This window comes from Heliangelus exortis, chromosome 3, assembly GCF_036169615.1.
Source record: "Heliangelus exortis chromosome 3, bHelExo1.hap1, whole genome shotgun sequence".
Taxonomy (NCBI): domain Eukaryota; kingdom Metazoa; phylum Chordata; class Aves; order Apodiformes; family Trochilidae; genus Heliangelus; species Heliangelus exortis.
The window spans coordinates 8,784,108-8,802,914 of NC_092424.1; the positions used below are offsets into that span (position 1 = coordinate 8,784,108).

General features: G+C 36.9%; 1 protein-coding gene across 3 annotated transcripts in view; it reads right to left on the bottom strand.

Annotated features, from left to right (window-relative positions):
* AKT3 (AKT serine/threonine kinase 3) overlaps nucleotides 1–18,807 on the bottom strand; it is a 142,887-nt gene that overhangs the window by 111,072 nt on the left and 13,008 nt on the right. The window lies entirely within an intron of this gene.

Sequence of the window (18,807 nt, forward strand, 5' to 3'; positions counted from 1 at the left end):
ATTCTGCTTTCACTGATCAGTGAGTAGAATGTCACAGACACAAGAGACCTGCATTTGGGTATAATGAAAAATACTATTTATCTTAGCATCCACAAAAAATAAAACCAGCACTGAACAGTTGAGTAAATCTCAAATACAGTAGGAAAAAACAACATCAGATTAAGGATGTTTTTTACCAAGTCAGCTACCAAACAATAAAGAGCAAGACAAATATTCCAAAGGTAAAAAAATTATTATCTGGTTACAAATTGGTCACATATGGAGAAAGTGGTTCACATTTATACCTTTGATTTGAAGAAAATCTGGGAAGAACAAACAGCTCAGCGATATTACAGAAGAGACAAATATAATACAAGACAATCATCCTACATATTAAGAAAGATTTTGTATGCAAATCAAGGGAAATCAGTAAAACAAGAAGTAATTTCCCTCTGTCAGGCAAACGTAAAAGCTCTGAAATACCACCATTTACAAATTTTGAGCACTACAAAATGAAGAAAAATTTAAAAAGCTCAACTGAGGAAAGTCCTGAGAGAACAAGAAGCCTTATAAACTTTTGTGTTTGTTTGTTTCTAAGAAATTAGCAAGTTTGAAGTACAGCTTAAATAACTGGCTAGGCTTAGTCTAGAACAGAGAATATGGTAAGAGGGAGGCAGACTATGATTTTTAAATATGCTGGTCTCATAAGGAGGACAGTGATTAATTGTGCTTCACATCTACAGATGGCACTACAAAAACTGATCAGCAGGGAAATTTAGATTACATATTGTTAGAAAGTTGGTCCAAATAAAGTTTGTTAAGTTGCAGAACCACTTTGTGTCAGAAGGTTGCTGGAGTTTTCAAGAACATCCCAGACAAACATCATGCAAGGACTTTTTTTTGGATTTGACTCTACATCAAAATGGGGGGCAGACAACTAACGCTCAAAATCTCTTCCAACACTACATTTTTAAATCCAATAAAAATGTATCAGTACATAATCTAAGTTGGCAGCCTTGTTGGAAACACAGGCCAACATTTCTGAAGTTAACTAGTTATTTCGGTAGGTATTTTGCAACATAAGGACAGCTGTACTCAGTTCACTTAGCTTAGTGAGGTTAATGAGGAAGTGATATACTTTTCCATCTTCTTATTAAGACTCACATCCACACTGTAACTGAACTGCAATTGTCAATTTCTTCAATAAACATTTTTTATACACAGGAAGCTCTCACCATCATTAAGTACAACCCTAACAATGGTCCCAGACCACCTTCAAATGTTTTAAAAATTACCTAGATTTTAAGAAAAGTGGGCTTGGGGGGAAATTTCTATTTTGTTTTTAATTAAGTGCAAATTACATTCCTTATTCCACTTAGTTGTACTGGGGAAAATACGGAGCACCTGTCATTCCACCTGGATCTTCAACTAGACCAAGTGGACTCATTCACAAAGGAAGAGTCTGAGTCACATTTTCTCCAGCCTGGCAACAGCTACGAGCAGCAGGAAGCTCTCCCTGAACTTTAACCAGAAGCCTGAACAGAATTAAAACAAAAAGGTGATCTTATCCACATATCTCCTGCCTGATTCCAAACCAGTGCTCTTGGGAAGAAATCAGCTCGCTCTCTCCTATATGCTTGTCCCTGCTCAGTGCTGTTATTCGTGTTAGACTTAACTACAGGTAATGGTTTCTGGGAGGAGGGAGTGCCTACATTCAGCAGGACACCCAAAGGGAAACTGGAAGGAAATGCCAGTCCTCCTTCACAGGCAGTTCCCAAAACATCTCAAACCAGCTATGAAAGCAACAAAGTTGAGTCAGGGACAAGGAGAAAAAAACACAGGCGTGTTGACCCTACACAGCAGAAAAACAAAGACTGAAACATTCCGATTTTATTACAGAACTAATTTAGCCAAAAAGCTGGCATAAACTCAGCAAAGCTGCACTCTGGGAATGCACAAGCTCTCATACGTGCAAACTCAGGATAATCACCCATTCAGGGTATCAACATGGCAACCTCTCTCAGTCCTAACTACTACCAAACCAGGACACCTTTACATCTAGTTTGATTTTGACTGCATCAAAACCAGGGGAATGAGGCAGTCTTCCAGTCTTTGGCAAAAATCCACTGAGGGTCTTCATTCAGTCCTACTGGAGATGTATGTGGAGGGGTTGCTTCTCTCTCTTCAATACCAAGATTCTGCTAAATTAAGATTTTGTAGTATTTTGTTTCAGAACACTGCAAGGAATATGCACAGAAAAACACACAATTTCCATAAACAGCCACTTCCTCAATAACTAGAATTCAATATTTTTCAAAGGAAGTCTTAAACAATGGTTTCTTTTTATTCCTAATTTTTTTAATGCCACCAACTGAATACTTAAAACTCCTCTTTCTTCAAGGTGTGCTTTTAATCCTCTGCTCCTAAAAAATAATATGTCAATATTTTTAATGATCATCCTATCATTGTTCTCTTCAAACAAACCTTGAACAAACAATACAAAGCTATTCCTGCCAACTCACTGACCACAGGTCAAAGCATGAAGTAATCCTGTATTTTTAGCTCTTGAATATTTTTCACTGTTATGTACTGTTCAGCAAAAATCTTGAGCAGTGAGCGCAGGACAACTGTATTTCAAAACCCTAGTCAACACATAACTTGAAATAGTATACAACACTATGTCTTTCCACTTCTTTTATTTACATAGGCGTAACTTCTAAGTCTTCCTGCAGCCTGTAATTTTATTACAGTTACATTACTATGAACTCAATACAAAGAAATTTCAGACATGGAAATGAAAGGAGAAAATGTATCCAGGGGTGTACTGGGTTTATTCTTCCATAGAAAAGAACCAAAGAATGCTCTGAATTTGACAGAATGGACAATCTCTGATAAAGTTCTGTTAAAGTTTTATCTACAGACCTAACTGGATCTAATTACACAATAAATCAGAAGCAGCATCTTCTGATTTTCTGATAGAAAATAATGACCACATAAGCTCTGAAGAACAGCCAATATCTGTATGCTTCTCCTCCAACGCATGGGAGGAAGGGATATAAACTGATTTCCATCAACACCAAACATCTAAAGGGGATAAAAACTCTGGAAATAGTTTAAAAGCAAAATAAAACCAAATTATGTTTCCTGAATATTGAGCCTTTTTGTGCAGCTGAATTGTATTTGCAAGATTTTCTCCCCTTTATGAGGCATTAAGGAATAATCCCTGTGACACTCATCCTACTGTAAGAGAAAGAAATGGAAAAGCTGCAGCTATCAGTACCTCTGAAAATGCTTGAGGAGCTAATCACTTTGCCTAAACTTGTTACCCTGCTAAGTGGAACTAACAGTCTTGGTTCACTATTTTGACTCATAAGACACATCTAGAAGGTGAAGTGATTGTTCAGACTTCTCACAGGAAGCATTCATTCCCACATTTCAGGTTAGGTGTCAGTGAGATGATTCAACAAGGGGAAAAAACCCAAGCAACAATTTTACAAAAAAGCCTTATCACTCACACACATACACACACACACTTGCTTGGAAGTGTCCCCACATTACTGAATGAATACTTTTTCTTTTTGCCTGAAAAATCACAAGGGTAAAAAGAAGACAAAAAATGCTATTCACCAAGTCTAAGACACTACTGAATACTTCAGACAGACTTATTTCAGATAGTTATATTTTCATAACATTTTGCATAACACAAGACCAAGAGACAGACAGACAAAAAACCTGAAAGCTTACATTTCTAACGGAAGTATTTTATGAAATATAAATTCTGCTGAGGAGTTTCTAACACAAACCTTTGTAACATTAAGCTAATGCTAAAACTGTTAAAAGACAGCTTAGCACAGAGAGCTGATAGTTCAGAAACACCAGAACTCCTGCAAAGAGACAGAAAGTACAAAAAAAGCAAGTGTTCTCAGAGAAACAGAAATCCATAGTACTGTCAGTAACTGTAGGTTACTTGGATAAAATAATTCTGGATTTTTAACCAAGTAATCCTGAATGCTGTGTTATTGATTAAACCAATCAGTGGGAATGCATCTGAACAATTATTTATTACAAAACCTTCTTTATCTTTTCACACATGAAAAAACTGCAGATTTCAAAATTAATTAAAATACCCAACAATTAAGTACTGTACTTAATCTGTACTTTTAAATTCTGACCTTTGATTTTTAATCATCCTTTATTTAAATCTTAAGAGAAAACAACCTAAAAACTTCAGTTCACACACAAATAAATAAAATTTTAAAAGCCCTCTGTAGATTTTGTGTACTCTGGGACACTCCTTGCACATCCAGTGCCATGTCCCACAAGGTTTTTTTGTACCTTAGCTGTTGTTCAGTGGAGAGACTCTTCCAGTTGGTGCTTTTTGCATGTTCCTCCAGCTGCCCAGTGGCATGCTTTCCATGACAGATGCTCTGGCTTCATTCTTAACATATGTTCCAGATGATAATTCCATCTTCTTTTCTGGATAACTTTAGAGCCAAGGGGTTTTTGAGCTGTCTAATGAATCTTGGCATCTGTTATAAATTCATTCCATTTAATACATAGTATTTTTCTAAGGCATTTGCTTTCAAAGGCATTCAGATGTCTGTACCTTTGTTGGATTTCCAGCTTTCACATCCATATGTTGAGATGGAAAGAAATATCTGAGTTGAAGTTTCACACCCTGGTCTTTAAAACATGGATTTTTATGACCATATCTTATTTAGCTGATAAATTAAACTGTTGCCTTGCCAGTTTGTAACGTTATCTCCTTACTGAAATCCCCAGAGGACAGGCACCTTACTACCAAGGTACATATAAATTTATTGCTTTCTTGTATTTCTTTGCTTTCCAGTGTAGTATTTGAGCTAGGAGTTTCCAGGGATTAATTACATTCATCTAGTTTTTCTTTATAATTTCAGAATAGCATTGCAAACAAAACAAAGACACACACACACAAAAAAAATTGTTTTCTATTTAACTTCATCTTCCAGTCACAGAACGACAAGGACATGTTGCAGCATCTCAGAGTTGACTGCAATTACCACAGAATTCTTTTTGTTACAGAAACTTAAGTAATTAAAAAATTACAAGTCTCTCAAATGTAAGCTTTCACTATTTTTTTCCTAAAACCCTATCCTCACATTAAACTTTCTCTATTTTTCCTTCTTTGATGCTGCTCTACCTAGCAACAGGTACTTCATTTCCATACCAAAGCTGCCCACATTCCTAGTCTATCCAACCCATCTTTTAAATGTCACATTCTCTGTATTCTTCCCATTTTATCATTTATTCTCTACCCTTACAAGCCCACCAGCTGCTTAGAACCATGCAAAAATAGTACCATTTTCCAGCAACTCTTTCAAACAAGACCAGAGAACAACTGTGGCCCAGGGAAAGGTGTAGCAAAACTGACGACAGACTTTTTATGCTGGGAATAACCAATAGCAATTACAGTCCGAACCAAAAGGAAAATATCTGTAAAGCATTTTAATTATTCCGTTTTTATCATTTCAAACCATGAACAGAATCTCTAACTAGAGTAGAAGCTGAAACCATCTCTGCATGTTTCTCTTTCAGAAATGAAAGCGCTCTTCAGCACAGCATGAGCATGAAAGGCTGGTTCCTGGGAGGCTTTCCTTACAACAGGCTCTGAGAAACTTCTCCTGATCTTCACTGCTCAGTACCTGGTCCATACCCCAGGCTCCACAGCAGCTCACACCATTCCATAATTAAAAAGGCACATCAATACAGATAAAATTTAAAAAAGGATCCATCTCTTTTCCTACAGTGAAGACTTCAGGAAACTGCCGTCTTTGTATGCTTTGTTGAGTCCTGTATTTCTGATTTGAAGCCTCTGTTAGGCTTTATGTACACTAAAAGCATTTCTATTTAAGATGGTGCATTTTTGAACACCATTCTCTTCCTATATGTTACGTTCTATAAAGCATTTATTAATGCATTCTTCAAGCATTGGTTAAATCACAAGGCACTGAATCTCCTGGCAGAGTAACTGTTAGCATTTGTCTATTGTAGAAAAAAATTAAAATGTTAATGAATAGATTGATTTCTTGCTTTGTGTATTAAAAATATAACATGCACACTCTTAAGTGAAGAAATACAAACAGATTTGCAAGAAACTCCAAAGATGACGAGGTATTTGGAGCATTTTTAAACATGCCTATTGGCAAAATGTCAGAGACACTGCTAAGCCACTCTCTTTAAAAAGGGTACATCAAATCAGTATAAAACTTGCTTCTACACTGCAGCTACAAATATATTGAGATGAACAGTCTCCCAGTCACAGGTGGCTTTGAATGAAGTGGATTACAAAAAAGGAAAGGCTACTCATATGCTAAAACTATAGTGTAGGATGGTATTTACTAGAAAAATACAAATGCCTATTGTGAGGCAACTTCCCAGTGACAATTACTTGACTGAATAAGACAACCCGTGACCTTCTCTCAGCAAAATTCACTTTATTGTCCAGATATTTTTCCTTTTGGAAGAAAAAGTCACACTATGGAATACCAGTGATGCTTTTGCTCTCCGGTCGCCTCTCAATAAAAAAAAACTTTTTTCTCCCCCTTATTTTCATCAGCCTTAGAGTAGTAAAGTGTTACCTCTTTCACAGGAAAATTCATTACAAGAAACCAACTCAAATTTAGATTTTATATTCTTATATTAGAATACTGTTTCTCAAAAATACTCAAAATACCTATTAATATTAGAATTTTTAAGAATGTGACATTGTTTGAGTGGGTCAAGCTTTTATTATTGAAGGTACTATTTATTATTCTTTGCCTGTCTACAGCAGATTATTTAAACCCTGACTACTAATCCACTAAGCACTTGCAACATTATCTGTTAATGACTATACTGCTACTGGGGAGATTGGCATAAAAAATTATTTATACTTACACCTAAGTATGTATTACACAGATATTATATACCACAAATAATACAGTAGGACTGTAACTGTTTCCCTAATGCTCTCTCTTTAGACTAAATATCTACAGCTGCACTCTTGAAGAGAGCACAAAAGTTCACAAAGTGTTAGAAAGGATCCTCAAAAGCAGAGGGTTTTTTGTTTTGTCTGGTTTTGTTATTTTTATCAGAAAAGATATATAGCACTATGGTTGTGGCAAATGGGAAACTAGGAGCTGTTTGTATGTGCATTTGCCACAAAATTTATCTATTTGGTTTAATATCAGCATGGTTAGCCCAAACTACTGCACAGAACAGCAGTTCCCTCTCTCCTTTGGAGCAAGGATGGTTGGATCAAGTGAGGCAAAACTTCACCAGCTCTACATAAGCCTCTTTGTGCCAACAGCAGTTCCACATAAAATCCTATGCACATGGTGTAAATTAAATGTGTAAGATCTTGGCTGTGATTGAAAACCATCCAAAATTATCCCAAATGCAAATGCTTACAACAAATATTCATTTCAAATATTCCTTGTCCATGCTTAAATCATAAAGAGCATGATCATTCTCCACATTTTGGTATACAACCAAACAAAACCAGAAGTAGGCTTGCAACAAATGGATTTCAGCCCAATTCTAATTTACAGGAATTCTACCAAATTTAGCAGAAACTTTATGGACACTTTACTGCAGAAACCCTATGGAAAACTCAAAAGGCTTAAAAATTAACATTCTGTGAAGTTTCACTGAATGCCCATCAACACTGAATGTATATTCTGACCTCTGGGAACCATTAAGTATAATTTTGGTTTTTAATAATACCCAGAAGACAACAACTCACTAACCTCAGAAGGATACTTGTCTATCATAAGCTTTGGGGGCTTTTTCTGGTTAAAATACTCTTTTTTAAACATCTTACAAACTCCTAGCCCAAGAGGATTACAAAACTACCTCATCATTTGGATTAAGGAACCATGTAATGTTTCGGTTATTAGCCCAGTCACTATTCAGCTAAAAATCACTGTTGGTTTAAAAAATATAATCACACAGGAATAGGAACTAGCTGTAAATACTACCTCTTGATGGTATTTCTTAATTCAATCAGGTTTAGGACTAGCAAAGAGAGTGAATTAGCAGCCCTTTTCTAAATATGAACTTCAAAGAAAACCATCTTGAAATACAAACTACTTGTGCTGTACTCTTGTCACTGTGATAACTGAAATTTTAGGTGCAGTTTTATAACCAATTTACTCTTGCAAAGGTGGGGACAGTCACTAGGAGCCTCTGCTGCTCCCACGTTCCCATGTGTGCCAGAACTGCTGTTTCTGCATCTACATGGTGAGTCAGGTCAAGGAAATGATCCATTTGAAAGTTAAGCTAGGAAAATAAAAATAGATACATTTTCAGCTAGATAAATTTCCTGGTGTGATTCACCATGTCACCATTACAAGCACAAGTGCCAACACTGCCAGGCAAGAAGAGGGCATGACACTTCCCCCATTCTAGCAACAGCTTCCCCTGAACACAAGTTTCAAGTAAACATGGAACTGCATCTACCAGGGGCAAGTTCACAAGCTGACTATTCAGAAAAGTTTCTGATGAATTAGTCAGCATACATAAACTGGCATGATATAAAAGCCACCATAGTTCAAAACAAAGTGAGTGACTACTGACTTTAAAGTAAAGCAATCAATGCTGTATGAAAGTACATTATTTTTTAAGCATTTTCATCTAGGTAAAAGTTATACCACTAATCCATCTGCTTTTCATCTGGTCAAAAGAGTGTAAGTACAGGTAGAGATGTTGCCACGTTTCTGTGGCTCAGTCTCCCAGTGACTGCTGTTCAGGGGTTTCCTCCAGTCTCCCTGGAAGTCATCTAGCAAAAACCGTAAGCTTAAGAACTCATAAGGGACAACTGGGTTTTTTTGCATCTTATTAACAACTCCTCCCTTTCAGATTTCACCTCTTCCTCTGCAACACGTCAGGAGGATAAACAAAACCCAAAAAATCCATTGATTCTCCATCAGGCTGAACTAAAACTACTATTAGAGTCATTCTACTTCCTATACAACAATCACATTTTAAAAAGCATGAACACTGAAAGGTAAGGCACTCAGGAATTTCACAAGGATGAACAAATATTCAGAAAGCTTCTGAGGTGAAGTTTCAAATACTACTTCCATTTTATCTGAGGGAAAATGTGACTTGAACAAAGTTAAAATCCACAATGCTAAAGACCAAACTGTTGGCCCAATTCTTTACATAATTTACCATCTTGCATGTCTTTCTTCATTAGGAACAAAGCCATCCACAAGTTCATCACAACAAGTCTCAGTACCCTTCTTAGCAAGACAATGTTGATAAAACACCAGCAGGAAACTATCCCCAGTAAAATGTTTACACCTCGAGTGTTCAAATGTGAATTACTGAGTATTAACAGTTAGAATTTCAATGCAAAAATGGTAACAACAACTAATAAAGCTGTGGGCTTTCTGGTTTTGCACAGTTAATATGCTGCTATAGTGTAATTAAATATTTTTGGGAAGACTACTTCCAAAAGCAAGACAGACAAAATTTTCAAAGTGAACTTCAGAAAAAAAAGGGAACACATCTTCTTATCAGTGAGCTGGCATCTGACACATTCATTTCCTATCTTCCTATCTGCTTTAAGAAAGCACCCTTTAAGAAAGTAAACCATAAATTCACAATTTATGGTAAACAAGATTTTGGTTGAAATGATCTGACTACAAAGAAATGTGCTTAGATTTCCAAAAAGTAAGCTAAGACTGCCCTGATTTGCAAGGAGAGCAATCAATAACAGCAGACTATTTGGGACAGAGTTTGTACTGAAGAGGACTAGAAAAAAATGAGACTTGAGGTACATCTATGTTACAGATGAGGGGTGTATCTCTGAAGCAAATGTTCCAATTACCAACTGTTAAAAGCTTTGGCTTACACTGTGACCACACTTCATACGTTCCTACTGCCAAGAGGCACTCAGCCCATAGGAACAGAGGTATGAGTGCAAAGCAAAGCACTGGAAACATGCACAGATAGTTTGGACACCAAAACCCAAGCACTTCTTGAGAGACTGCTCTATTGTGCTATTTTATGTGCTAAGGGAGACCTAGTGTGACACCCAGGAAACCCTCCCAGTGCAAGTCAAGGTCTGTGCTGCTGGAACTGAGCAACACTGTTGTGCCTGCAATTTGGGAAAGTTTAAGCTGCTCTCAGTAAGTTGGAGGTTTAGTAAATTCCAGGCATGACTACTATCTTCCTTCCACGTTTTAATGTGAAAAAATCTCTCAATCTGTCAACAGACTGTAGGGATGGTCATGAAGGGTAAGCAGTCACTGCAAAAAACAAAAAACTGAAAACACAGAAAGCAACCTAGACAGCATTCAAGCGGTTACAAAACCTTCTTGTTCTCCATCTTCTATTAATTCCCTAAAACATCACTAACCTGATCTCTTCCCAGAGCTTGTTTTTCAATATATCAATTTGCAGTCTTGACTGCCTCAATATTCGTGCCCTAGAACTTCAGCTTCTCCATCCAGTCCTAAAACTGCTCCAGGGCCTAGTTTCAAGTCACAGTTGCTGACCTTATTAATGTTTCTGATGATTACAGCAGAGGTAGCATAAAAGAAGTAGGTCCCACAGAAGCATAATCTGATTGACCTATCTGAGGTGAGAAGAACAGACACACGGATTGCTTTTGAAATAAAAGAAAGCACAAAAGACTTCCTTGGGAGCTTTGTCATTGCATGGTTTGCATGGTATACTTTTACCCATTATATTGACTGGCACACAGGTATATTTGAGGTAAGATGATTTTTATGAGGTATCAAAACCCCTGGTATTGCAAATAAGTTATCCTTACAGTAACAACTTGGATGTGAAACTCACATAAACACAAACAGAATTAAGTTTACTCAACAGATTACAGTATGTCAAAGGTATTATACAGTGTGACTACTTAAGCTTTAAACAAAAAGTAGGAGTTCTATTAAACAGAAAACATCTTTTTGGGAAACAGTTCCCTAGAGTCTTCCCCAACAGCACTACCTCCAACAGCTGCTGCCAAGACAAAAGTGTTGTGAGCATGGAAAGGACAAGGAGTTATCATCTTGCTCCTCCGGTCCCTACAACAGGGAATGTCAACCTTGCTTCTGAAAAAGTATTACCCTTGTGGGTAGCAAACTGGTGTGAATAAGAGAAACTGGCATGAGCAGAGAAAACCTTCAGAACATGAACAGTAAGGCAGCATTCATTACAGAGAAACAGAGAATATTGTAACATCAATGTGCCCAGAATATTAAAACAAAATCCACTGCATAGGTGTTTTCCCGTGTAACAAACGACAAATAATAAAAGCACTTATTACCATTAAAAGTAAGAATGTGTGAAAGCCCAAAGTCTGAGATAGTAAGCACCAGATACATGCCTTACAAGACCCTAAAAGTATGATCATAAACAGGGGTTCTTTTTAGGTACTGAATTTGTTTAACTTATTTTGAAAAATCTGAGAATCAAAAGCACCAAATTCAAACACATTGGTACTTTCATGAACATTCCATGAAAATAATACCCTACTAATACAAACATAGGACACCACCTTCCTCCCTTCAAATATAGTATTGCATCTTCTATCTGACAAATTACATGTAGGAACTAATAAACTTAATCAAAGAACATGCACAGAATTCTAGCTGCTACCATCTGAAATACAGCTCCATCTAGAAGAATGTCTTTTTTACCAATCCAAATCACAACTGCACAGCCATTTGAAAATTAGGAACAAGCTGTATTACATCTAAACTGAAACAAAACCAATTTTAAAAAATTAAAAAGCTACTCAACTATGTACAATTGCCTATATTGGTATTCACCAAAGATACTGCAGAGACAAATCTTGAGACTATTTAAAATATCTTGTGTTTCAAGCTCCAATTACTACAGTAAACTGCCTTTACCTGCAGCAACTGGTTACAACCCACAGCAGAGAGCTGCAGAAATAACTAATTTACTACTAAATAACAGAAATAACAATTTACTACTAAAAAGTAACTGGAATAAAGAGTTATTTAGTGAAGAGAACATCCTACATCCATCCTAGCTGCATCAAGTTTAAGATTTTTACACGGTTCTGACCTTCTTTCCGGGACAAGTCAGGCTAAAACAGCAGTGAATTATACCAGGAAGAAGAGCTTGGCACTCAGCTTTGAGGCAAAAGGGAGAGAGGAAGGGCACACAGGGCTCTTCTCCTCTCACAGTGGGGTGGCTGCAGGAAAACAGCCTCCACATACACAGATCTCTGCTCAGACTGTATGCATAAGCCAAAAAAGCATTGTGTGAGGCTTCCCCAACTACAAGTAACTGGACAGATTTACATAAATCCACTGAGTGTATGATACGGAATTTTCTAGTTATTTGACAGCTTAAAAAAATAGTTTTAAATGTAAGGATTTAAACATTTGAATAGGAGAGCCTGAACTGTCATTTCTTCTCTCGTTGGTCCTCATGAAGCTGCCTCTTTTACATTCATATAATATTTTACTGGAACTTACAGTATTTCACATTTTCTACTAATTAGCGAGAATTAGAATAGAAGATTGGAAGAAAAGATTATTTAGTTTCAAGTGGTTTACCAATGAAGATTTTGCCTTAAACTACTATTTGCTAAGACAATTAGAAAAAAATAGTTTCAATTTCTTCTACTTTGTGTAGCAGATGTTCATGATAGTCTATTTAAATTTGTCTTTGTTAGAGGTGTGTTAAACTGCTCAAATAATTCAGACAATCTGCAAACAAGATTTCTGACAGGCTGTGAATAACACTCAATTAGTACCATAACTTCTGAGATTAATTTTTCAATCAAGGCATTCCTGCCCCCACCCAAAAAACCCAAAAAAAAGCTCACCACATACAACATGAATTAAGTCTGTTTTCCAAAATTAACATCTGTTTGGTCTTGATTTAACTGTAAAACCCAATGTCCAATAAATTAAATTACCTAGCTCTTTTTCTGAATTACAGAGGGTGGGGAGGCATGTTACCTTAAAACTCTGAAGAATCTGTACTTTAAGCAACTGTATTCCTATTTGAAACAATAGATGTATTCCACTAGACTATTTATTCCTCTTGATAGTAGATATAACAACAACAAATATTTTACACATGGTTGTTTCTTAAAATCCCTTGATAACCTGCATTGTATCCTGAACTGCAAAAATGAAAACAGACCAGCAGTTGAATGAATCTCATCACAGCAAAACAAACATATCCTTTTCTATGCACTTTGTGACTTTAGAAATATTAATACTACTTCACGTAAGTCAATTCTGGATACTAAGAAGTTATGAAAGGCTGTATTTAGAAAAGAAAAAATAAAATAATTGAGTAAACGATGGATGTACTGTTTAGAGGACGATCTCATTACAGGAAAGCTTCATGGCATCTGATTTTCAAACACCCCCATCTCATTACATCACACTTCTTACATTACCATGGTTAAGCTATAGCAATATTATACTTCAATTCCCCCTCTATTAAATTGGTAACAGTGGTACTTCTGTACTTCAGGTAAGTGTTCTGAGACAAAATAATGACATAAAAACCTGTTAATGATATTAATGTCATCCCCATAAGCAAGTCCAATACATTATCCATTCAATATAACGGGTAAAAGTATAGCATGCAAACCAGGTAAAGGCTGCAATGACAAACAGCACTATCTAATGCAACACACTTCAACCTCCAGAGGTGTGGTGACTGAAGTACCACAATAGAAGAACTAACTTAAACTGACAACATTTTGTTTTGTCTTCAAATAATGATTTAACCACCTTGTTATGCAATACACATAAGGTATATTTAAAACAAGCAAACAAACAAGCAACACACTTACTCTTTCCATAAAGAAAACGTTAGCCAAGATGTAAATTTAGAACACCGTCCTTTAAAAAGTTAGCGTCTGTGTCAATTTTTCTTTGGTCCCAAAGGATCTTTTAATAGCATGGTAACAACGATTCTTAAATCTTTTCATGTGTTTAAACTAATTGAAATTTTGTGCACAGGTTATTTATAAAGAAATTAGGTTGCAATTAAGCATAGTTATTAATGATTCTTAAATCTAATTGTTGTGACTATTATAGACCACAGGCAAGGTCAACTGAACAACTCAGCAAACTTTAGCTTTAAAGAAAAAAATAACACCTGAATTCCATGCATAAACCCCACTTTTTGCAGAATCATAGAGTTTTCAGGGTTGGAAGGGACCTTTAATATCATCTAATTCCAACCCCCGTGCCATGTGCAGGGAGACCTCCCACTAGATCAGGTTGCTCAGAGCCCTGTCCAGACCTTAAAAAATTCCAGAGATGGGGATTCCACCACCTCTCTGGGCAAAATGTTTCAGTGTCTCACCACCCTCATGGTGAAGAGCTTCTTCCTAACATCCAATCTAAATCTACCTTCCTCTAGTTGGATCCATTCCCCCTAGTCCTATCACTACCTGAAATCCTAAGAAGTCCCTCACCAGCTTTCTTGTAGTCCCCCTTCAGATACTGGAAGGCCACAATAAGGTCTCCTGGGAGCCTTCTCCTCTCCAGACTGAACAACCCCAACTCTCTCAGTCTGTGTTCATAGGAGAGCTGTTCCAGCCCTCTGATCATCCTTGTGGCCCTTCTCTGGACACACTCCAGCACATCCATGTCTTTCTTGTAATAGGGGCTCTAGAACTGGACACAGTACTCCAGGTGGGGTCTCATGAGAGCAGAGTAATATATATGTACAATAATTTTTTAATGATATAGCTCTAATTATACTAATTAAGTTCATTCATTTATAAAAGTAGCTGTTTCCAAACTGATAAATTAAAAAAATACCCTCCTTTCTAAAACTTTAGATTTTATTTAATACAGTAAAAACACATTACGTAAAATTAAAACACTCTCAACAGAATTAAAAAAAAAAAAAACAAAAACACTCTGCACAATGTTGTGCTTATAAACAAATTCAAAATGTAAAAGTCACTTCAGCTGTAGAGTCCGTACACCAACTGCATGAATGTAAAACACGTTTTAACTCCTGTATATTGGCAGAAAAGGGTGGATCAGTGTATTTCAGATTTTTAGTCAAGATACTTCCCTAGAAGGAAAAACGCTGGTGTCATCTAAAATGGAAACTCATAAAGACAACAGATCTCTCTTCTAAGATGGCTACAGAATAACTGGAAAATAGAAAGAAGAAAGCAAAACTATTATCCTCTCTAAACAAAACACACTGAGCCAGTGAATTGCAAGATGTATTCCCAGCAGCACAGGGACACAAGGCTGTAAGATCCTTTCTTCTTACCACTAAATCTCAGAGAGTAGGACACAGACAACCATAAGATTGTCCACACAAAATACATTCCCACAACTCTCTTGCCTGAGCTCCACTCCAGAGGACTCCTCAGCTGGCTCTCCACTTGTACAAGCTCTGATGTCATATTAATAGTTCAGTTCAGATGAGGAGAGCAGCTTTGCAATAAATCTTCCTCAAGCCCCAGGTAATGCTCTTTTGTTTGCTGCATGAAGCAGTCCTGGAGTGCACAAACCTGGTACCTTTCAGACAGAACTAAAAAACCACAAGATGTACTCCAGAAGCATTGCTGCTGCTAATGGGGCACAGGAGCAAACAGGAGTCAAGCCAAAGCAATACCCACTTCACTTACACGTGAACTGGGTGTAGACAGTTACCATCCTCTGAATCTGCCCTTACATTACTTTCTCAGGCAGACCCAGCTGCTGTGCTTCAGGGTCTCCTTTCACCTATGAGATGGGACCTGACTGCACTTGAGGTTCATTGAAGTCCTCAGGGTTTGCTTCCTCTTGGGTTTCATGTTTTCCTGTGTCAGAAGTCCTCAACTCCAGAACTTGTTCTCAACTCATCTCTGCCCGTCTGACCAGTCACACAGAACAGATGACTCTTCCTCAGTATAATCTACTCTCACCACACTGAAACTTCTCATAAAGATTACTCAAATCACTATGATTATCCTTAAATAAATTTGTTTCTGGCATTTCTTAAATTTGTGCACTGGTCGATTTTAAAATAGTAAATGCTTCTATCACTTTGCACTTTGCTTTGATCACTTAAGCACAAACAAAAATGCAGACCACTGAAGCCATCAGCTTTTCAGTGTTCAACAGCATGGCTAAAGCTTACAAACTTGTAACCCTCAGCCCTCTATTATGGACATGGAAGCAGCACTAGAGATAATAAAGCAAACTTTTTTTCACTGTATTTCACAGGTAACTAAGACGTGTAACATTGTGCCCTAAGAGACACCGACTTCCCCAGACCCTGCCTGAGTCTCAATGCTGAAAGAGAACCCCAGCTCAACCAGTAATGCTCCCCTCTCAATCCTACACTCTATACACTTAATCTGCCTTTGCAATGGCCTCTTTCACTATCCAATTCCTCAACAAAGTTCTTCTCAGTACTTTGAGGTCATCCTCAAACTCGTTGACTGAGCTGTGAATCAGAGACTGCACTGCTGTGTTCTTTTCCTTAAATCACAAACCCTCCTGACAGCTGAAGGGAAGGAGTTTTAAAAGCCCCAGGCTGTACCCACACGACGAAGCCATTCCACATAAAAGAAATATATCAGTCAACAAAAGCATCCAGTGCCTCATTCCCTACATTTCCAGCATATAGAATTTACAACTTTTATTTCAAGTTAAAGTCAGTCTAGAGTATGAGACTGAATGCTGCACCACACACATGGTTCAGGACTGTCCAAAAGACCAATCGCTTGGGGTGTCCACCAGGAGAAGAGATCCCGTGCTCAGCTTCCTCCAGGAAGAACCTGGTTTGTACACACCAAAATTCTATGAACTGAGTCGATGAGTGTCCAGTTGGGATGGTCAGAGAATTCCCTTTAAAACTCTAATAGTTGGCAGTTGGCAGAAGCAGGGCAGCTTTACCCAGTCCCATGGTGTTCTTGGTACAAACAGAAAATACTTAGCTGGCAAAATAAAAAGCTTCTACCAAGCATATTCCAACTTTCAGAATTTAGATTAAGGTTGGATACTTTTTCTTAGCAACAGATAAAAAAAAAGTGCTTAACAGCTCTGATTCTCTTGCTGCAGGGGAAGGTCAGGGTAGAAGTTGTAATTACATGAAATGCATAGCCATTGAATTAAATGCTTACAAATTCTTGACACTCAAAAACACCACTGCACTTTGCCTTTTATTTTCAGAAACAAACACTTTAATACACCAGCAACCAGAGTAAGTCAGACACAGAAAACTAACAACAACATTAGATCTAATTTTAAAAAAAATATCCCACTTACAACTTACACAGTTACCTATACCAAGTAGGAAAAACAACTACACATTCATCTGAAATAAATTAAAATAAAGAAAAATGTGTGTAATGAGATGTCTTCACTCAGAAAAAAAAAAAATTACTAACTAAACTGACACAAAAATGGCAACTCAGTAGGCTTTAGTTAATAGATAATAAACAGCATGAGTAGGGAAATCTTTATTTTACATTTCAGAACTTCAGATTTTCAGTAAGACATTTGGTTTCATTTCACACTGTCCTTTTCTGGACCCCAACAATTAATATATGTATATCCAGGCCTCAGAGGTGAAATCAGGGAGTACTAAGAATGAGCAGTATTACACAAATGAACGGAGATGTTGTGTAAAAGATAATTACGTGGATGATCCCAGTTATTTTCTAATACATTTCAAAGAAATTATATGAAATAATCAGAAAGGAAATCAGATATCCAAACTGAGCAAACAACAAGAAGATGGGACAGAAAAGTAATTTAAAACTTTAAATAGTTCCCATCAGGTAATATTTGATTTGCCATAAATGTAAATATACAGACCAAAATAGGAAGCAGGCCTTAAGCTTAACTCACTTTAGCCCCCATTCATCTACAATACCCATAATGCATCCTGAAATACAATTTATGCAGGAATAATAACAGAATAATAAAGTTTTTCTCTCATTCTCTTGCCTTCTTTGACACTTAATGTCAATCTGCAATAACAAAGCTAATAATGATCTTTGTCTTCACACATTGCTATTGAAACAAAGCATTTCTTTGTAAATTAAAGGGTAATTTTGTTCCCACTATTTCAGTCTGAATCTTTCTGGGCTAGAATCACCAAAGCTCATGGCATAAATTACCCTATAATCCAGAGCACCTTCTCTCTGCAAAAAAGATTATGTTCTTTTGGAAATAATCATGTACACAACCAAAACCCAAAGCAGAGCTGCATGAAACACTGAAGATTTTATCTTAAGTTCATTACATTATACAAATGCCAGCTATATCCAGAGGTTTCTCTTTCAAAGCTTAATACAAAACAACCTTCCCAAATTTGCAAATCATGTGGTGACACATTATAAAGTGACATCTCAAGAGTTCAGAGGAATTCAGATGTAACAGAAAACTGTACTTTAGACTGGCTTATAATTAAGAGCATGTTCCTTAAGCATATGACTTCCAGGACTGCAAAGTAATTAGGTGTATGCTGACCTTTATGCAAGTATTGTGTTGATTTTATGGGGACTACTTGCATTTGTAATGTAAACTGAGCCACAGTGGATGATTATGGCATCTAGGAAGTTTTGAAATATTACATCCACAAAAACTTCCAAGAAATCTTCTACTGTGCACCTCTATTCCTACCTCTTCCATATAGCACCAGAGCAGCTGCAGCAGCAAGGTTAAGTGGGAATTACTGAGTCCTCTTCACTGTCAGTTACCCCTATAAAGAGGGGTGGTGCTGAGGGTTAAGTATTAACAAGACCAAGGCCTTAATGGCCATTAATTCCATATGGTCATATTGGCTCACTGCAGACTAGAAGATAAATCAAGAATGCTCTGATGT